At 51.0% G+C, this 22062-nt stretch overlaps 1 long non-coding RNA gene across 2 annotated transcripts in view; it reads left to right on the top strand.

The window, feature by feature from the left end:
* The window catches only part of LOC131489165 (uncharacterized), a 37789-nt gene extending 18811 nt beyond the window's left edge, over positions 1–18978 (top strand). Inside the window, exons 4-6 of one of the 2 annotated variants that reach the window (XR_009250415.1) lie at positions 1656–1708; positions 5590–5724; positions 17812–18978. This is a non-coding gene — a long non-coding RNA (uncharacterized LOC131489165). The remainder of the gene's footprint in view (positions 1–1655; positions 1709–5589; positions 5725–17811) is intronic. The other variant, XR_009250416.1, reaches the window with a different exon arrangement.
* The last annotated feature ends 3084 nt before the right edge of the window (positions 18979–22062 follow it).

Genomic DNA, 22062 nt, shown 5'->3' with positions numbered 1-22062 from the left:
GCCCCCAGCCTCCTGAGAAAGCCCAACCCCCACCCTGCTAAAGGAATCTTTCCGAGGCCCCTCCCAGGGAATGTTCCTGCTGGCTGGGCCGCCAGCATGTGTGAGACATAATTACAGCACGTTGTAAATGGCATTAACAGACTGTCACAGCAGCCACATGGTATTAGCAAACGGCTCTGTCTTCATCATGCAGTCCCCGCAGCCTCCGGGCTGGAGCACTTCCCAAGGGGTCTCCCAGGTCCAAGTTGCAGAAGTCTCCCGGCAGGGGACTGGGGGTAGGGGCAGCGATGCGGCTCACAGAGGCCTGGAGATTCCCCCAAGACTTTCTGAGGTCTCAGCAAAGAGCTGAGTAGAAAGTTAGGAAATCTGATTTGTAAACCTGTTTCAGCCTCAACAAACTAGCCTTTATCAGGGAGCTACTTATGAGCCAGCCTCTCTGGAATGTAATCTTGTTTATACCTTATAACCACAACCTAAAAGATTATATTCTTCATTCTGCTTTATAGATCAGTTGACTGAGGATCAAAGGGGAAAGGTGATTTCCCCAAGTCCTTTCAGCTAATGGGTGACAGCTGTAGGATTCAAAACAAGTTCCGATGCCTCCGGAACTTCTGGTTTTCCATATATCATGCTGCCTCCTTGGAAAGGTCTCTGATCAGTTTTCTGTCGATAGATACTATAGCCTTGAAGATAATTCCCTAAAGCTACCAGCCCACCAGAAACTTACCAGCCCCTGAGCTCTGATCCCTGGGGCTTCTGTGGGAGCATCATAGTAACAACATAATAATCATCACTATTGTAACAAATATTGTGTATTTCCATACAGTTTCTTCTATGTTCTTTGTAGCAAATCCATGAGGGAAAGAACAGCTCTTTCTTGGAGTTGAGAACTAAGGCCCAGAAGGGGAAAGTGACTCTCCCAAGGCTTCACAGCAAGTTTGTGGTGGAGCTAGAATGAATTCCCCTTGTCTCCTTGATTCCCGGTTCTGGTTCTTTTCCGTAAGCCACTGAGACAGTGTCCATAAGCCTGAGGCCAGGGAGGGGGCATTTACTCTTTCAGGTGCCTCCTGCCCTCTCGCCTGCCCTGTGGGCACCAGTGATTTATTCTTTGTCCAGGAGGCCTCCAGGCTGCAGGCAGCAGGATGGGCTGCCTCCCGACTGGTAAGCAAATCCCCTGCTGAGCAGGTCATATTTTATCCGGGCCGCCACCTGCCAGCTCATTTGCTTACAGATACAGGTGCTTCATCAGGGAGGAATTAGCGATTACTTAGCCCAGAGACCCTGGCAGACGGAAGGGCAAGCCAGGGCCATAGCTGGGGTGGGAAGTCAGAAGCCTATCTGTGAGGTCTCTATCTCCTCCCAGGCCACTTAGCTCTGCTCTGGAACCAAAGGGTAGGAGCTAGGATAGAAGAAAGGACCTCTCTGCTTTGGGGAAAACTGACCTCCCACTCCCAACCTATATTTCACCAGTTCTCCAAGGGTGGGTGCCAGTAGCCCCATTCCCTGCAGCCTTCCCAGATCCTCCACACCTGCCAAAAATAACAAGATAGTAAGTCTAACGGTCCCACGATGTTTATTGGTGCCTAGGACTCTATATGCATTGCCTCATTTAATCCAAATCAACTAATACAGCATTTTTAAATCCCCATTTACAGATGAAGAAATAATCTCAGAAAGATTAACCAGTTTGCTCAGAGTCATGCAGTAGGTGAGTTACAGAATTTAGCCGTCTCTGATTTCAGACCTCTTCTCCTAACCAGAACTCCTTGTCTCCCCCCAGGCTGTTCCCCAAACCCTGTACCTCACTTGCTGAATTTTGTTCACTTGTTTCTTTCTTTATTTATTTTTTAAATAATTTTTAATCTCAGAACAATTTTAGACTTACAGAAAGATTACACAGATAATACAAAGATTTCCCACATGCCCCACACCCAGTTTCCCCCATTATTAACATCTTACATTTGTCACAATTAATGAACTAATATTGATACATTATTATTAACTAAACCCCATTCTTCATTCTGATTTCTTTGGTTTCTACCTAACGTCCTTTTTCTGCTCTAGGATCCCACCCAGGATACCCCACTGCATACAGTGGTCACTTCTTCTTAGTGTCCTCTTGGCTGCGACAGTTTCTCGGATTGTCCTTGTTTTTGATGACTCTGACAATGTTAAGGAGTACTGTTCGGGTATTTTGTAGAATGTAACTCAACTGGGATTTGTCTGATATTTTTCTCTTAATTGGACTGAGGTTATGTGTTTTAAGAAGAGGTGAAGGGCCACTCTCATCCCATCAGGGGCACATACTATGAGTTTGAGATATCACTATCAAGCTTAATGTTGATCACGTGGCTGGTGTAGTGTTTGCCCAGCTTCTCCACTTTCCCCTTCTTTGCATATTGTATTTTTAGACTGAAACACTGGGGAGTTATGCTCCCCCTCCTTGAAGGCAGAGGATCTACATAAATTATTTGGAATTCTTCTGCACAGGAGATTCGTATATTCTCCCTTTTGTTTATCGGTCCAGTCATTTATTAATATCAGTATGGGCTCGTTGGTATTTATTTTATACTTCAGCTTATAATCCAATACTACTCTGTTTTTTAAGTGACACTTGGTTCTTTTTTCCTTGGTGTATCAGCATTTCCCCAATTCTATTCTGAGACAATCTCATTCCATGGGATTTTAACAGGCAATCCTCTTAAAATAGGTTCTAGAGACAAGTCATTTGGGGTAATAGTGGTTGAAAAGGGTTGAAAAGAGATCTTGACTGTAGGACTTGTCAGATCTTTTAATGTGCCAATAATGTGAGTAGTGAATCACCCAGAGGGGGATCTAATAGGCAACATTTCCCACATTTCTTTTCCTGACACTCTGGGGTAGGGTGGGGAAGACACAGATGAGAAAATAATCTAACTATGTATCTCATCTTCCCCTGGAGACCAGAAGTTCTTAAAAGCAAAGATGATGCTTTCTTCTCATCTTTATCTCTAGAAATTAGCACTGAGGAGGTGCTAAGGGAATGTTGTTGGATAATGGAAGGATGGATGATGAACAGATGGATAGATGGGTGGATGGGTGGGTGAGATGAGTCCGAAGGATTTGTAGTTGGTAGATGGATCTATGAGCAGATTGGTAGGTGTATTGGTAGGTGGATGGATGAATGGATAGATGGATGAGAAGGTTGATAGGTGGATTGGTAGGTGGATGGATGGATGAGTAGATTGGTAGGTGGGTGGGCGAATAGGTGGGTGGATGGATGGATAGATGAATGGATGGGTGGATAGATGAATGGATGGATGGATAGACGGATGGATGGATAGATGAATGGATGGGTGGGTGGGTGGGTGGGTGGGTGGGTGGATGGATGGATGGATGGATGGATGGATGAGCAGGTTGGTAGACGGATGGGTGAATAGGTGGGTGAGTGGGTGGGTAGGTGGGTGAAGGGATGGATGGATAGATGGATAGACAGATGAGCAGGTTGGTAGTTGGATTGGTAGGTGGGTGGATGGATGGTTGAATGGATGGATGGATGGATGGATGGATGGATGGATGGATGAGAAGGTTTGTGGGTAGATGAGTGAATAGGTGGGAAGATGGATGGATAGATGATGAATGGATGGATAGATGAGCATGTTGGTAGGTGGATGGGTGAATAGATGGGTGAGTGGGTGGGTAGGTGGGTGAATGGATGGATGGATGGATGGATGGACAGATAGATGAGCAGGTTGGTAGTTGGATTGGTAGGTGGGTGGATGGATGGATGAATGGATGAGAAGAGTGGTGGTGGATGAGTGAATAGGTGGGAAGATGGATGGATAGATGATGCATGGATGGATGAGCAGGTTGGTAGGTGGATGAATGAATAGGCAGATGGATGGATGGATGCATGCATGCATAGGTGAGATGGATACATGGATAGATGAACAGACAGAAGGAGCAGAAACACCAGGCCTTGGCTCCCTTCTTTCTGTAAGCTGGGCATTTGCCCATGAGGAAAAAGCCTCTGCCTCGACTAGTAGCGGAATAACTTTGAAATCAGACAACAAAGATGCAAGTCCTGGCCCTGTCACCAGCTGTGTGATCTGGGACAAGTCTTTTAGACTCTTCGAGTCTCAGGTTATTCATCTGTCATAAGGGACTAGTTACTATATCTCAGGATTGCCAAGCGGCAGTGCAGGGGTTCGGATCCAGTGCTAGCTGATTACGGAGTCCATGCTCTTTCCATGGTGTCGCAGGGGACCGAGGCAGTCCCTGGGGGTGCAAAGGTGGGAACAGGGCTGCAGTATACCCTTGTCCAGCTGTACTCTACCCACAGGCACCTGGTTGAGGCGGTGGGATTGGAGGTCAAATGTATCTGAAATTCAGCTTGATGTCCACCAGCTGAGGCTTATACCAAGAGCCTTCAAGAGCCTAGAGAAAATGCAGCCTTTTGGTAATTGTTGTACCCAAAAGGGTGATTTTTCCTAATTGGTCTGCCCGAATGGGATGCCTTTTCCTAATGTCAACAAAGCCTCCACATAGGCTTCCTGAACTCTCAGTGGAAACACATTTTAAAAGGCAAGCACAGGGGCCCCCAGGCGGCTCAGTCGATCAGTTAAGCATCCAACTCTTGGTTTCAGCTCAAGTCATGATCTCATGGTTCATGAGTTTGAGCCCTGCATCGGGCTCTGCACTGACAGTGTGGAGCCTGCTTGGGATTCTCTCTCTTTCTCTGCCCCTCCCTCACTCCCGCTGTCTCTGTCTCTCTCAAAATAAATAAATAAACTTAAAAAAAAAAATAAATCAAAGGCAAGCACATTGGCAGGGGCTGAGAACCCAGCTTCTAAGATGACACTTTCCAGGTAGGATCCCCAGGGCTCTACGTGCCAGGAACAGCCAGCCCAGCTTCAGCAGGTGAGAGACAGTTCCTGACATTCTCCCAGAGAAGCTGGGGCCAGTGAGGAGGGGAGATGGGACTTCATTCAGTCTGCTCAGCTGCCCTAGAACATCCCCTCCTACGCCACTTAGCCCCTCTCTTCCCCCACCCCCCACCTTCTGAAATCCAGGTGTGGAAGACAGGGCCCCGTCTGTGGTCATTCCCTGAGCCACCTGGATCTAAAAACTAGTACTGTCTTTCTAGGGAAGGGTGGGCAGGCCCTCCTGATCTCCCAGAATGACTCCCTCCGCTGGCATCTCCCAGGAGCTATGGCTGCTCCTCCCACTGGCTGGGTGGCCACTTGTAAGGAATGATCCACCCGGGTCCTTCAGCCCCGTTTCCACTCCCCTTCCTATCCTCCCCCTCCCTGCCACCGCCTCTGGCCTGATTAATTCCCCCCAATCTGCCATGCCACAGGGACTAATCGGGCTCGTGCCCTGCTAATCGGCACACGAGACACCTGACAAATGGCTCTGTTTGTGGGATTCCCAGGCTGGGTTAGGTTAACCTGGCACGCCCAAGCCGCTGGACCCCTGGGTGGGAGAGGAACGCAGAGGACCCAGGACAGAGGGAGGTCCCCACTGTAACCTTCAGATTAACCCAGCCCTGCCACTTCCTGGCTGTGTGACTTAGACTAGGTTGTCTCCCTCTCTGACCTTGGCATTCAGGCTCCTGCTCTGTCTGCACCTGGCCTCATCTCCAAACTCAGCTCCTCAGGTGTGCTGGCCCTTCCTCTCCATCCGGCCTGCCGATCACAGAAGCTTAGTCCCAGCTGTCTGGAGAGAAACCTGTCTGCATGGTAGGTGCGCGTATGTGCCTAATTATCACTTTCACTGATACATAGTGTATTGATATTGACACGTGGCACGCAATTTTAAAATAATAGCAAAATATACACTTGTCTTTACTGTAAATTCCTAGAACGAATTGATCCTCGTAAAACGCTTTGCATTGATTTTTGCCAAACTCTGGCATCAATAGCCAGCCTATAGTCGGACGTGTTGAACAAAGGGTAGCTCAGCCTTGAATCTCGGTTGCTATTTTCACGTAAGTGCGAGTGGGCAGGCTGAAAGTGGGACAGTGAAGGTGGACATCAAAACTTCACTCCCGTGTCAGTGACGTGAGCAACTTCTTCGCTCAATTGCCTAATGGTTTCTGAATACTGGAAGAATATCTCTTCAGTTTCTTTGCGCTATTCCCAGCTCGTGGCTATAAACAGAACACACTTTTTTTCATCTGCGTTAACATTGTCTCCATTACTTCCTGTCCTTTTTAAGTTTATTTATTTATTTTGAGAGAGTGTGTGCGTGCGTGAGTGGGGGAGGGGCAGAGAAAGAGAGAGGGGATTCGGAGCAGCCTCCACACTGTCAACACGGAGCCCACGCCAGGCTCAAGCCCACAGACCTTGAGATCACGACCTGAGCTGAGGTGGGACGATCAACTGACTAAGCCACTTCCTAAGGGTAGACGAGCAACCTACGGCTAAGTTAAGGCCCCATTCATAACACTTGCCATTTATCAATTATCTGCCGATGGTCAGATACTGTGATTTCAAACCTACCAACACGTTGGTGAACGTGGGCTTGGGGAGAGACGCACAGATTCCACTGTATACCATTTCCGTTATAAAGATGCAATAGGGAAAAATAATTTCAAGTGCATACAAGTAGCACAATGTAGTTAAAGCATTAAGGGGGCACCTGAGTGGCTCAGTCGGTCGCGTGTCCAATTCTTGATTTCAGCTCAGGTCATGATACCACGGTTGTGAGATTGAGCCCCACGTCAGGCTCTGTGCTGACCATGGAACCTGCTTAAGATCCTCTCTCTGTCTCTTTCTCTCTCCCTTTGTCCTTCTCCCCCACTCATGCACGCTCTCTCTCCCACTCTCTAAAATTAAAAAAAAAAAAAGAAATGATGAGTTTTGAGTATTTACTAGTTATGATATGATTGACTTAGCTGTAAGTTTATGTAATTTAAATGTCAGTAATCACTGTGTGTTGTGTAAAAAAAAAAAAAAAAAAAAAAAGTGGCTGAACTTTGTCCCTGGTTCCTGAGAGGAAGACTGAATCCATGGACTTTCTGAAGTGATGGGGAGAATGTGTTATTTGTGAGCCCCTGGGATCACACCGGAGTTGATGCTAAGAGATGGGGTGACTCAGGATGGGGCTGGTCACCAGAAAAGACCCACCATGTGATTAGAAGGCTGGGGCTTTCAGGACCTCTTCTCCAAAGGGGCAGGGTGAGGCCTGGAGACTGAGCTCAATCACACGGCCAATGATTCGGTCAGCCCTGCCTAGGCAACGGGACCCCCATAAAAACTCTGGACGCTGCAGCTCAGTACAGCTTCCTGGTTGCTAAACACATTGATGCGCCAGGAGGGTGTTGAGCCCTGATTCCATGGGGAGAGGGCGCGGAAGCTCCGAGTTTGGGGCCCTCCCGGACCTCACCCTTCATTGGGCTGATCCTGATTTTATCCTTTATAATAAAATTGTAATCTTGAGCATAGTGCTTTTCTGAGCTCTATCTGCCATCTGCTCCAGCAAAGTCTCAACGCTGAAGGGAGTTTCGAGACTCCCCGAATCTGCACCCATTTGGTCGTGACCTTGCGGTCTTGTTGGGATACATGCCCCTTCACTCGTCGGGTCTGACGCTAACTCCGGGCGGTTGAGCGTCAGACCTGGATTGGATTACGAAGCACCAGTTGGTGTCAGAAATACCGTTTTGACAACTGGCTCGCACGGCTTCTAACAATTGAACGGTTGGTTCCTAGTTCCACTCCTGGGCCTTTGTTTATGTCATTCCTTCTGGCTGAAGGCTCTCCCTCCGCTCACGTTCATTCCGGGGCTCATTCACTTACTGACCGAGTCTTTCTTGAGGGCACGCTCCGTGCCAAGCACTGGACTAGGTGCCCAGGGTAGACGCCTGCAGCGGGTACAATTACTGCCCCGCTCAGATCCCCCTAGGGTCCCTTTGGCCATTTCTGTGTGCCCCTCCACCAGCTTCTGTGTGCTTTCCTTCCATTTGCCTACGTTTGTGACTCCTTTAGAGAACCATCCTCCAGCTGCCGGAGCCGCTTTGCTGGCACGTGCAGAGAGCCAGGGGGTTAGAACCCCCTCACCCCCAGGCTGGGGCGGTTCTCAGTCAATGGCTGGCAGTGGGTGAAGGGCCAGCTCCCTTGACTCAGGTCCCGATGACTGTGTGGTGTAACTCACACTCCCAAGCTCCTGTGTGAGATCGGGCTGAAGCCACCCTCCATGGGGCTTTGCCTAAGATTGCACCCTCCTTGGCTTTCTCCTATCCCCTGTCCTGCTCCCCCCACTCCTTTACTCATCTCCCGAGGGATCACTTCCTTAAACAATCCCTTGCATGCCAATCCTTGTCCCAGGGTCCAACCCAAGGCCTGCCCTATGGAGCTTATAGTCTAGTGGGGAGACAGGCATTATTCACAGAGTCCTAAAAACACAAATTTCTTCATCAGTGAATATCAGTGCTTTGAAGGGAAGCAACAGAGTCAGAAACAGAGTCTCTGAGAGCTGTTACAGGGACATGCCCCATCAGAGTGATCAGGGAAGGCTCCCTGGAGGAAGTAGTGCTTCTTGTAGGATGAAGTCTGAAGGATAAAGGGGAGCTTAGCAGGGTGAAGGAGACAAGGGGGAGGGAGGAACTTTTGCAGGTAGATGGCATAGCAGGTGCAAAGGCCCTGTGGCGGGGGAGAGAGATCACTGTAGCTAGAGCACAGAGTGAGATGAACCTAGAGGAACTGATAAGGGCAGAACTGTGCAGCTTGGCGGTACAAGTGGGGATGTGGGTTCATTTTCTTTCTTTCTTTTTAGTGTTTATTTTGAGAGAAAGCAAGAAAGCATGACTGGAGGAGGAGCAGCGAGGGAGAAAGAGAGAATCCCAAGCAGGCTCTGTGCTGTCAGCACAGGTTCATTGTCTAAAAGGAGTGGAAACACATCTAAATGTCAAGTAGAGGGCTGACCTGAGAGATTTAAATTTTGAATTTTTTCACGCTTTGAAGTGCAAAGATTCTTTGACCCCCAGGAATTTGCCCTGTGAATAAGGCCACTTTCTTATACAAGGATGTTCACTACAGTGCTGTGGAGGATACAAAATGAAACACAGAACCTACTAAAACATCCATCAAGAAAGGACAGGTTTGGGGGTGCCTTGCTGGCTCAGTTGGTGGAGCGTGTGACTCTTGATCTCAGGGTTGTGAGTTCGAGCACCATGTTGGGTGTAGAGACTACTTAAAAATAAAATCTTAAAAAAAAGAACAGGTTTAATAAATTTGGTTCATCCCTTCAGTGGACCCTCATACAGCCTTTAAAAATTATGAGGGAGGGGCACCTTGGTGGCTCAGTCGGTTAAGTTTCCGACTTCGGCTCAGGTCACGATCTCGTGGTTCGTGAGTTCGAGCCCCGCATTGGGCTCTGTACTGACAGCTCGGAGACTGGAGCCTGCTTTGGATTCTGTGTCTCCCTCTCTCTCTGCCCCTCCCCTACTAGCGCTCTGTCTCTCTCTCTCTCTTAAAAATAAAATAAACATTTTAAAAAATTTTTAAAAAAGGGTAACTGCCCTGGTGCTTGGCACATAGTAGATAGTCACTAAATATTAGTTGAGTGATTTCATGAATGAATACATTGTTGCTTCTGCAAAGAAGAATTGAACTTAGGAGAGGGTTTTGCTTGTTTCCTTTTCAGTCTCATGTTCTTCCAGGAGGATTAGTTTTCTACTTGCTGGTGGGTTTTTTTACTGTAATCGTTTCGCTTTCTGGCAATGTGATTTCCACACAAGGAAATTCACTGACGATAAGCGTGCAACTGGGTGAGGGTACAAATGTATACAAATGCATATAACTTGGGGGCGCCTGCGTGGCTCAGTCCATTGAGCATCCGACTCTTGATTTCAGCTCAGGTCATGCTCACAGGGCCGTGGGATCGAGCCCCACATTGAGCTCTGCACTGAGTGTGGAACTTTCTTGGGATTCTCTCTCTCTTTCTCTTTCTCTCTCTCTCTCTCTCCCTCTCTCTTTCTCCCTCTACCCTTCCCCCGCTCGTATGCGTGCATGCGCGCACTCTCTCTCTCAAAAAAAAAAATGCATGCAATTTGTATATAAATGAATATAGTCATGTAAGCGACACCATAATCAAGATACAGAACATTTCCATCACCCCCAGAATTTCCCTCTTGCTCCTTTGTGCTCCATCCCTGTCCTTACACTTTGACATACCCCCGGCCACCCTCCATCTGCTTTCTGTCGCTACCCTTTTGCCTTTTCTGGAATTTCATACACGTCACACAATACCTTGTCTTTTGAGTCTGGCTGTAAAGGTGGAGGGGGAGTTTAGCCAGGTAAAGGGGGGGGGGGTTGGTGGGTAAGGGAAGAAGCTTTGCAGGCAGATGGCGTAGCAGGTGCCAACATACAGTGGCTGGGTTTGGTGTTGAGGTTCAGGCATGTTGCTTGTGTCAGGGCTTCATTCCTTTCTATCGCTGAGGAGTACTCCAAGGTAAGAGTGGACCACCGTTCGTCTGATCACTCACCAGGTCATGCTCCTCACATACCTGTTCACATGCCCGCTCACAAGGCCCCGCCTCCACCACCCTGGTAGAAAGCCGGGAGAAAGTTGGGCAGAGAGCCAGACAGAGGGCCTTGGCTGAGGACGCTCTTGGTTGGGGCCCCAGCTTCTCTGGGTCTGGAGAAGGAAGCCAGGATGGTTCCTTCCAGGGCTACCAAGCATCCCCCCCCCCATGCTCCCAGGAATGACTTCATGAGGTCCTTATACCACCCGGAGTGGGATGGGCCTCCCCATTTTGGAAATTGGGCAAGGGCAGCTCAGAGAGGGCAAGGGCTTGCCGGAGATCACACAGCTCAGAGAAGGTGCAAGCTGGGACTTCACCTCCTGCCCTGGCTATCTCCTACCGAGGTGCTTGAAGGTCCTGCAAAAAACAGAGAGGGGGGAAAAAAAAAAGCCCTGGACACACTGAAGCCACTGAGAATGTCTGAACGGCCCCGGGCCAAGTCATCCCGTTCCTCCTTCTGGGAACCAGGCAGGGAGCAGGAAACATTGCTGCTTCTCTAGACTGTCTGCTGTGTCTCTCTCTCCGTCCCCCCCCACCCCCCGCCCCGCCATGAGCTCGCCTGAACCACTCCAGCTGTCACCTGACTGAAGAGGAGAGAAACAATTGAGGGGTCTCTCCGGAGCAGGCAGGGTGGAAGGCTAGACCCCAGGGCTAGGAGGAAGGGGATAGTCACCTGCCACACTGAGAGCTGTTCTTTCTACCCTACCTGCCTGTTTACACTCCCTGCCCCCCTCCCTCCTAATAAGCCGGTAATAATAATCCATTTTTTTAAACCCCCACAGTCCCTAGTTCTGGGCTCAGGGATGCGAGATAGCAGCCTCTGGCTGTCCATAAATGTGAGAGACAGATGTTGCCAACATCTGGAGATCAGGAAGGCTCGGTCCTGACTGGGGCTGGGAACAGTGCCCAGCTGGGTGGAGTGCTCCAGCGGGGAGGGGACCCCAACCTATCAGTCGTCTGGCCAGGGGCCACTTGCACCGCAAAGGAGGGCCCCTAGGCCCTGGGCAGGGCTCCCAGGCTTAGAGGCCCTCTGGAGGGGAAGCTGGGCGGGTGCTGCCTGCAGGGAGGGGACTTCAAAGGCTCCCTAATCCCCGGTGACATTTTCAGACACAGGAGTTTGCTTTTTTATGCTGCGGATCAAAGCCCAGAGCTTTATAAATAACCCTCATAAAAGCCAAGGAGCTTGTAAAGTTAAACAATAAGTCACAAACAGTGCAAGCATTCAGGGGCAGGACAGAGGCTGGGGGAGTTGGGCCTCTACCCCTTCTCTGCCACCGGATGGCCACCCACCTCCACCCTGTGGGGGACAAGGCCCTGTGGGAGATCAGCAGGGGCCTGGGTTGGATTTGGAGTTTCCTCTCCAGGCTCTGCCAGCCCCCAGTAGCCATCCTAGAGCTGGCTGGCCATTCATTCATTAAATCATTTCTCCTTCCTTCCTTCCATTAGTCAATCAACAAACGTTTCCTGATCATCTCCATACGAGGCCCCTGGCCAAGGAGCATAAGCTTTGACATTACCAGGATTCAGATCACAGTGCTGTAACTTCCAAGCTGGGTGCCTTCGAAAAGCACCACCGCACCTTTCCGAGCCTCGGTTTCCTTATCTGTAAAATGGAGACATTTTGAACCTGTCCTAAGACAGTTGCTGGGAGGCCTTGGTGGGCATGGCGCCTGGTAAGGGCTCAAAACCTTTCCTGGGTGATTATTACTGTTAACCAGACAGCAAAAAACCTCATCAGTGGTCTCTACAGGGGGCTTCTTTTCTTTCTCTCCTACTCCCCCCTCCCAAATTACTTCCCCTTCTGCCCCCATGCCATGCGGCCCCAGCTGGGAGGGGGTTTTTGATTTATCTTGTCTGTGTAGTCAGATGGGCCACAGTAGGTGCTCAGTAAATGACCATAGAAACTTGCAGCCCTTCTCCCAGTGGAAATTTCCATCGGGAGATCTGAGCATCTGTGTGGAAGGGGAAAGAGGGACAGGATTGGCAGATGGTGAGGGTCCCTCAAAGCAGCACACTGGGAGCTGATGCCTGGGCCCTCCCTTGGGTGAGGAAGCCCAGTCTGGGACAGACTATGCCCGCATGGATCCCCCCCGCCCATCCGCCCATCCTGGGGTCTTCCCTAAGCACGCACAGCAGCTCCAGGATGGAAGGTCCATTTCGTAGATGAGAAAACTATGGCCCAAGGTGGTGAAGGCCTTGCGTGATTCCAGATCAGCCTTTTCTGCTGCTCCCGTAGGCGCCAAAGGTGAACAGCCCAAAGCCAGCTTCTCCCCAGCAGCACCTACCTGACCAGGGCCATTCTGGAGAAAGCAAATGAGCTCCCTGAGCTGAGAGCCTGGCTTTACAGCTGTGCAGCTGCCGTTATGGGGGATTCAAATTTAGCTGTCGCCACTCAAGCTGCCAGCTTCCTGGTTCTCTGCAAAGAGGGGTGGAGGTTGGGAACCAGGAGAGGTGGGCATGTGTTGTAGTCGGTTTGGGCTGCTGTTAACAAAATGCCAGAGCTTTGGAGGCTTATCAACAACAGAAATTTGTTTCTCACAGTTTTGGAGGCTTGATGTCTGATGTCAGGGAGGCAGCAGGGTGGGGTGAGAGCTGTCTTTAGGGTCGCTGACTTCTCACTTGTCCTCACATGACTGTTGGGGTGAGGGAGCTCTTGGGGGTCTCTTTTTTTTTTTTTTTTTTGAGAGTGAGAGAGAGAGAACAGGGAAGGGGCAGAGAGAGGAGAGAGAGAGAGAGAGAGAGAGAGAATCCCAAACAGGCTCCGCACTCCCCAGCAAGGGGCTCAAATTCAGGAACCACGAGATCTCGACCTGAGCGGAAATCAAGAGTCAGACGCTTAACCGACTGAGCCACCCAGGGGCCCCTTGGGGCTTCTTTTATAAGGGCAGGGAGCTCATTACCAAAGGCTCTGCCCTCAGGACCCTGTCATCTCCCAAAGTCCCCACGTCCCAATGCTGTGACCTTGGGCATTAGGTTTTCAACATATGGATTTTTAGGGGGAGACATGCACTTCCCCTGTCTTTTAGGGAGAGACATAGAAGCATGTCGGGGAGTTCTGTTAACTGGTTCCCTCATTCAGTTATTCAGTGAGTGAGTCAGTCATCAGACAAACATTTATTAGCACCTGCCACGTGCCCAGGCCCCATGCGGGATGCCAGATCTGCGGTGCAAACCAGATAATCCGGGTGCCTGCCCCCACGGAACTAACAGTGAGGAAGGCGAGATCAAAGGAGAGGCTAGGGGGAGCGCAGAAGTGAGACTCACCCCATATGTGGAGGAGGGGCAGTGAGAGGGCTTCCTGGTGGAGGTGTCAATGGAGGTGGGACCCAAACATGAGGAGAAGTTAGCCTGGAAAGGGGGCGGGGAAGGGCATTTCAGGCAGAGTGAAGAGCCTGGGAAAAGTGAGAAGGGACACAGAAGGGACCTCCCCCACCAAACTCCTTTGTTCTGTTTCAAGGTCAGAATCCTCTGAGCAGAGCAGGGCAACAGCTCACTTCCAGAATCCCCCCACGCCCATCCCCACATAGGTAGTATTCCCATTATGACACCTGAGGCAAGGAAGGCTCAGAGAGGTTGAGTAACTCCCTCAAGGCCACACAGCAAACTCACTTTGGATCTGGACGAGCTTGGTGGATGTGGGCATCAAGGGACCCTCCCAGAGCCTCCAAGGTTTACAAACTGTGCCCCCCAGCAAATCACCTCCCCTCACCGAGTCTCATTTTCCTTATCTGCAAAATGAGACCCAAGTGCAGTCCCCCCGCACCTCCTCCCCCACCTGTTACAGCCACATCTCTCGCTGACCTCATTAGGACAGTTGGCCTGGAAACAGCAGTCCCTGGTGGAAGGTCGGCCACAAACCCTGTCCCAACTAGGCCAGCCGCGACGGGATCCCCCTGTGGGCATCTGGCCTAATTGACACCCCCGTTCCCCCCACCGGGAGCTGTGCCAGCTTCTCTATGATCATTTGACAATCCAAGAAACACTCTCCTGGAGCCCCTGTGAGCCAACCTCAGGACTCAGCTCCTCTGTGGCCAGAGGACGAGGTTCCAACCCTAGTCCGGGCTTCTCTCCCTGCCAGGCTCATGCCGGGTGCCTCCCATAGATGGCTTTGCTTGACTCCCAAAGCACCCGGCGAGGTCAGTATCTATGTCCCCTCCTTGTGGATGGGTCCCAGAACAAAGCGACAAAGCGGGGGGGGGGGGGGGGGACCACCCACAGAGCCCTCAGCGTGCAGGAGGCAGCCTTTGAGGGGCTCCCTGGGGTCCCAGACCCCGGTTCCCCCCTCTGGAAAACGAGGATGGTGAGGGCCATCTTGTGGGTAAGGCATTGGCTTCAGTTTCCTCGTCTGTAAAATGGTGTGGATCTGACGCGCCCGGGGTCGTGTAAGAATCAACCACCAAATAATAACAACAGTGCATGATTATTGAGCACCTGCTGTGTGTCAGGTACTTTTTAGGGGCGCTGAGTGATTAAGTCTTTCAATCTTCGTAGCAATCACAGAAGGTATCTCCTGCTATTATCCCCATTATGCAGTTGAGCAAACAGAGGCCCCGAGAGGTTAAGAAACTCACCCAAACACAGGTAAAGGCCTTAGCACACTAAAGGTTAGCTTTTATTTCTGTGCCACTCCCTTTAGCGTCCAAAGAACCCCTTGCCACCCTCCCCCACCCTTCCTGTACCTTCCACCTCCTTCTAGACAGCGACAGAGGGTGTCATTCATGGGATCACCTGCGGGACAGAGGCGCAAATGCTTTCCCCTTGACTAAAGTTAGACAGCAGAAGGAACTTCCCAGCCATGGGGGCTGCAAGGAGAGGAGCGCGTTCCCCACGGTCAAGGCCAAGAGATGCCAAGATGAAAACGTGAACTAAGACAGCAATAGGGACAGGTGGCCCCTCCAAGTTCCTTCCAGCCTTGGGATTCCAGAGGCAGGACAGCAGTGGGGCCCACGTGGAGCTGTCTGTCTTGGTTGTTTCTTTCTGAGGTTGGGGATGCCAGGCTATTGTCTGGCACTGGGGGAGGGGGAGTGCCTCGGTGACAGGATCCTGGGACTGGTGAGAACATCCCTTCCCCACCCTGCGCACGCCAGCCCCCCAGAGCAGCTGGGCAGCATTTCTGCTGTCTGCGGGCTCATTTATCATTCCGAGGGGGGCATTGCCGCCGTGAGGTCCCCCGGGACAGCTCTGCCATGGCCCCATCTGATTGAAATCCAGGCCCAGTGCACACTCGGCCCAGGGAAGTGGCTGCCCAGAACCCAAAATAAATAATACCACAGGCAGGAGGCACAAATCTGCCGCTAATTACGGCATATCCTGATTAAATGGGGTGCATAAATAAATATTTCAGCTTGGAAGATGAATCAGCCAGGAAGATCGCCACACCAGCCGTACTCTGAGCCTCATCTTCTTCCCCACGGGGGCAGACAAAGATAGAGCCTTGGCCCACTTGCCATGTGACTCGGGATCCGTCCCCACATCCCCCAGCTTGGCCTCAGTTTCCATATCCATCAAGTGGGGTGTCAATGATCACGCCGCAGTCAAGCCCACAGATCTGGAGGGAGAATCGGAAAGGGCATTTGGGGTGGCTGGGTTTTGACAGAGTCAAGGAGGCAGTGATTATAAATAGTAAAGAACAAAGAATTCGGAGCCAGGCGGTCTTGGGTTTGAATCCCAGCTCTGGGACCATCCCTGTGCCTCGGTTTCTCCTTCTGTAAACCGGGTGGATGTGACCAGTCAATGAACACTCAGAGCCACACCTAGCACACAATTAGTAACCACTCTCAGGATTAGGAACAACACACGCTTGAATCCTGGCAGTTACTGTCATTAAACGTGGAGGTCCCCAGAAGACCCAGCCCCAGGCAAGGTCCACACTCTTCACACCCGCTTCAAGGCCCTGCCTAGAGACGTCCGTGCCTGTCTTCACAGATGCCACCTACTCATTTCCGAGAGGCAGAGCGATAATAGAATCGGGGGGCCCAGGGGAGGGGAGGAGGAGGGAGACTCATCCTGGAAAAGTTTAAATCAATTAACTCCCTTCCAGAAAACAGGCTGAGAAATGTAATGGAGAAGTAATGACTTTTCTCCACAGGATTAAATGACACAGACCAGGGCCCAGCGAGGAATCGGGAAGGCGGGCACAGGAGCCCTGTCTGTGACTGCCTGCGTGGCCTTGAGCGAGTCTCGTTTTCTTCCCTGAGCCTTAGTTTCCCTATCTGTACAAGGGGAGGGCTTGGGATGGCAAGGGAATGGCTAATAGAAGGCCTGCCTCCTGTCCCTGTCCCCACCCTTGCCCGAGCAGACATGGCTAATCAATTGCAGCGCTGTTCTCGTTGAGCCTGCAGGGGGTGGCAAAGGCAATCCAAGCCAGAGCTCCAGGCTTTCCCTCCGGATGGGCCAGGGTTGGCGTATAGGCACCAGACTAGGTTCAGATGGCCTGTGAGCTCTCCTGTAGCACTAGGGTAATACTCACCGATGGTGTTCTTACTGCTCTGGTAGATTCAGGGTCCGTCATAGCACTGATAGCAAAGGTTAACATTGACTTGAGTGTTAGCTGTGGGCCAGGCACTCTTCTTTATATATTTATATGTGTGTGTGCACACGTATATATATGTATATTGTATATACATTTATTTATTTTAAATGTTTATTTGTGAGAGGGAGAGAAAGCATGCTTTTGAGCAGGGGAGGGGCAGAGACAGAGAGAGAGAGAGAGAGAGGAGAGAGAGGGAGACAGGGGATCTGAAGCAGGCTCTGTGCTGAGGAGAGAGGAACCCGATGTGGGACTCGAACTCACGAACTGTGAGATCATGACCTGAATAGAAGCTGGACTCTTAACCAACTGAACCACCCAGGTGCCTATATATTTATATTTATATTTATATTTATATTTATATTTATATATATAATATTTTTTTTAATTTTTTTTAACATTTATTTTTGAGACAGAGAGAGACAGAGCATGGACGGGGGAGGGTCAGAGAGAGGGAAACACAGAATCCGAAACAGGCTCCAGGCTCTGAGTGGTCATCCCAGAGCCCGACGCGGGGCTCGAACTCACGGACCGCGAGATCATGACCCGAGCCAAAGTCGGACGCTTAACCGACTGAGCCACCCTGGCGCCCCATATATATATTTTAAAGTAGGCTCCATGCGCAGCGTGGGGCTTGAACACACAGCCCTGAGATCAGAAGTTGCAGGCTCCACCGACTGAGCCAACCAGGTGCCCCTATGCTTTCATATATTACCTCACTGAAACCTCATAACCATCAGGCAAGGCAGTCACTATGATTACCATGCTTATTCCACAGAGGAGCATGGCCCACCGCCCCACAGCTGCTACGCCGCGTCAAGATTTGAACTCGTGCTCGTCTTCCCCGAAACAGTCCAGGTCGGGTAACGTGACCCTTCTCTTTTCTCCTAATTGGAAGTCTGGGGAAGGGAGTCGCCACGTCTCCACGCGAAGCTCTGTGCCACGTGCATCACACACGTCGTCGGTTTGGAACCGAGGTTCTCCTCCTTTTCCACATGGGGAAACTGAAGCTCGGGGGGACGATGGGAACTGCCCAAGGCGTGTGACCGATCATTGGTGGGGTGAGGTGACACTGTTCATTTCCCTCCTGCCCCTCTCCCTTCAGGAACGGTGCCCATGTATCCTGGAACTCTGGTGCCCAGCCCGGGCCGGGCACACAGGAATAGTAGAATGAATGAATGAATGAATGAATGAGGCAGCTATACTAGAGTCGTGCCAGGGTTAGAGTATACCCCACCCCTTCCATTACTAGCCCTCAGACCCCTAAGTTGACTCCCTATCCCTGTCCCTTACTGACCCACCTGCCTGGCTGGATGACCTCTCACCTCTGCCCGTGGCTCCAGATGACCCTGGGGCTTCTGGTCGGGGCCCAAATCCATCATTCCTGACTGGTCTGTTCCAGCCCTGCCTCCTCCCATCCATCTTCTCACCGCAGCTAGAGAGAAGGGGGTGGTGCTGGGGGGCAGGGGGAGGGTCCCACTCCAGAAAACTCTTGGACCTGCTGAAGTCGTCTCCAGTACCCACCTCCGCCACCTCCCACGCAGTCACTCCCTCCCTGCAGAGCGTTTGGTCAAATACCTTGGAACCCAACATATAAGACCGCCAAAGGCAGAGGGCTCTAGCTGGAGGGTGCAGGACGTGAAGGAGTCCTGCCTGGTGCCCCACCCGCCCCTTTGCGTCCAAGTAGCCCCCAGGGTGGAGCACCCCCCCCCCCACCGAGAACCTCCAGGAAGCCATGGAGAACGACTCCGTCCTGGGGACCAGGAGACCTGGGTTTCATTTCCAGTCCAGCTACTGGCTCACTGTGTAACCTGGAGTTACACCGTCTCTCTCAACCTCAGTTTCCCCATCTACAACACGAGAGGGTTGAACTCAGTTTTTAGGCTTTTATGACTGGAACAGTGGAAACCTCTTGTTCAAATTAAATCACATGCTGAACTCTGATATGAAAAAGATGAAATTGGTCGTGCTGTAGTTGAAGTGGGTGGGGCAGAGGGGGGAGTGTGGACCGCGGAGTTCTCTCCAGGGAGAGATGCCCGGAGAACTCCGGGGAGTTCTCTCTGCACCTCCCCCCCCATAACTAGTAGTCCCTGACATATCTTCCTAAAACCGTAAGGTTCCTAGAAAGATTTTGAAAATATAAGAATAGATATTTCTTCGATCATTTTATTATGAAGCATTTCAAACATACAGCAAAGTTGAAAGACATTTACAGTGAACACATAAATATCCACTAGTTGGGTTCTACCATTAATATTTTACTGTACTTGCTTTATTAAATAAGGGTCCCCTCTCAGCTCTGTAAAATTCCGTGACTCGGAGAGGACTGTACTGGTGGGTATGTGTTTGGGGGAGAGGATGGGGAGGGAGGTGTTCTGAGTCCTTCCTGGGAAGTCCTGTGAATCTGTAACAGCAACACAGCAGCTGTAACAAACAGACCCTGGCGTCTTAATGGTGCAACTCAGCAAACGTTCAGTTCTCATATAATAGTCCAAAGCTTGTGCTGTTGGTCAACAAGTGGGCAACTTTCCTCCACCAGTGATTTAGGGCCCCAGGCTCCATCCCTCTTTTGGCCCTGCTCCGCCCTGGAAAGGTCCATCGTCTGCCTTGGGGCAGAAGAGAAAACTGTATACAAGAGGCATAATCACTTCCTACACTCGGCTTGCTCACATTTCACTGGCAAAAGCTACTCGTTCAGCCATGCCTGGAAGTGTAGCCCTGAGCTTCATCCTCCCGCTGGGCTCTGCTTCCCAGCATCCACTCCACTCCGTGGAAGGAGGTATGAATTTCAGCCAGTGAGTTGGCTGTCTGTGCCATACGGTGGGGCTAGAGGCACCCCCAAACCCATCCTAAGTCATCCTCGCCGTCCCCTTGTCCCCATCCCTTTGTATCCCAGGCCGGATAGAGAAGGTCTAGTTGGCTCTCTAGAGGAGTTTACCCTTGTTCAATAACCACGTATTGACATCTTACCATAGACCTGGGCTCTGTACCAAGCATTGACCATACAAAGATGAACAGGACTAGGTCCCTGTCCGTAAGAACCTTCCAGGAAATGGAATGGATAACTCTTTCCTCGGAAACCCTTCCTTTCCCGAGAGAAATCCCATGAGATTTTCCATTTTATGAGGGTGGGTAGATCTGAGATTGGAACACTGGAGGAAGGATCTGATTTGAGAAATCTTTCCAAGGCACCTTCTGCGCACCCAGAACATTGAGCTCATTTGTTCTTCTTCGCTCTTGCGAAGGCACTTTCCCCATACTGCATGAAGGGAAGGAAGGCCAAGGCTCAGGGTGGTAAAGTGACTTGCCTAAGGTCACACAGCTAGCAGTGGAGCTGGGATTATGAGCCCAAGCATCACTTCCTAGTCCCCTGGGGTCTTTTTCTGCCTCATCTAGGTGTCTGCTGGGATCTATAGTTGAAGAGAGACACAAGAGGGCCAGCTTCCCGACACAGACCCAAAGCTGTTTCTTCCTCCCTACCCCCAGGAAGTTGGTGCTGTTATTCTTGCATTTCAGAAAACAGGAAGCCAAGGCTCAGAGAGGTGAAGTGACTTAGTGAAAGTTACACAGCCAGTTTGGTTTCATATCCTGATCTATTTGACCCGATTGGGGCACGTCTTGACAAATGGGTGGTTTTTATGGCTAAACATAGAGGCAGTGGGATTGTTCCTTGTCACGGGGGTGGTTCAATAGGCAAAGGACTGCTTTTTCTATTAACAATGGCGTGAACTTATTTTAAGGCCAGGGAATGGCATCTCGGAGCAATATAATGGTTTACAAAACAGCTGCAGACAGCTTAGCAGATCCCCTCCCTGCTGGATCGCCGCCAGGAAGGGGCTCTGGGGCACGGGTGGAGGCACCTTTCTGGAGCTCTCTGGGTCTGAGCCGGGGGTGGGGCTATGGGAGGGAGCCCAAGGCCACCGGGCAGGAAGCAGGCACCTGGCCTATCGACAACGTGAGGCCCAATCAATGCTATCTCCCCAGGCCATGCCTGGCCAGACATTGATTTCTGCCGCTGTTGTTAACTCCCTGTTTATGTAACGCCTGAACTTTGCACAACTGAACCGTTTCATGTGCAGAAGAGAGCCCGTTGCCATGAAAACCAGGCTACACATGACAGCCGGGATGCGGCGGTATCCCTGTTTTATTGGCCTGCACTGAATGTATTTTAACCTTGATAAGTCAATAACTTTTTGTACAAAAGGAGATCTGCCAGGCGGGGTTGGGAGGGCCTGGTGGCCTTTCCAGGCCAGAGGGGGGGCGGGGCAGGCTGTGTTTAATCCCCTGGAAATCTCCCTGCCACTCAGAGCCTGGGAGAACCAGGCCCAGCTGGTCAGAAGAGCAGAGATCGACCTTGCGGGGGGTCGTGGGGGATCACCTCCACATCCGGTAGCTGCTTCCTGTTTGTTCAGGCCTCCGGCTAAGGCAGAAACCTATCACACAGACCCATCAGGGTTCGAATCCTGGTGCCGCCCACCCAGGAGCTCTCTGCCACCTCCAGCAAGACCACTGACGCCAGCCTCAGGGTCCACGTCTCTAACACAGGCCAGCGGTTCCCCTTCGTGGGCTTTGCTGCGAGGTTTACAGATCATGTATGAAAAGTACCTGGGGCAGTGCCTGGTCCGTAGTGGGGAATTATTACTATTGTTGTCACTTTGTTTTACAATAATAATCATTGATTCTGTGTACAGAGTCCATTAGGCTTTTGGAAATGTTCTATCTGTTTTCTCATTGTAGTCCTGCCTTGAGATAGGCAGGGCCAGGGTAAGTAGAGTCCCAGCTCTCAGTTGAGCCCAGGGAAGCTGCCTGACTTGTCTAGAGGGGTCACATGATAAGATGGTGGTGCTGATTGAAGGAACAAAACCCGGGACTCCCAATCCAGTGCTCTTTCAACACTCCCCCTTCATAGGAATAGCCCCTGCGCTGCTGGTTCCCCAACAGCTAACCCCAGACTCAGCAGACGTCACTAATCGATGGCAGCACAGCCCTCTTTCCCTCCTGAGCCTGGGTGAAGAGGCCTCAGAATCCT

Source organism: Neofelis nebulosa, chromosome 11 (genome assembly GCF_028018385.1).
Source record: "Neofelis nebulosa isolate mNeoNeb1 chromosome 11, mNeoNeb1.pri, whole genome shotgun sequence".
In the NCBI taxonomy this organism is placed as follows: Eukaryota; Metazoa; Chordata; class Mammalia; order Carnivora; family Felidae; genus Neofelis; species Neofelis nebulosa.
Note: the sequence above shows the minus strand (reverse complement) of the source record. Positions and strands in the feature narration are given on the sequence as shown.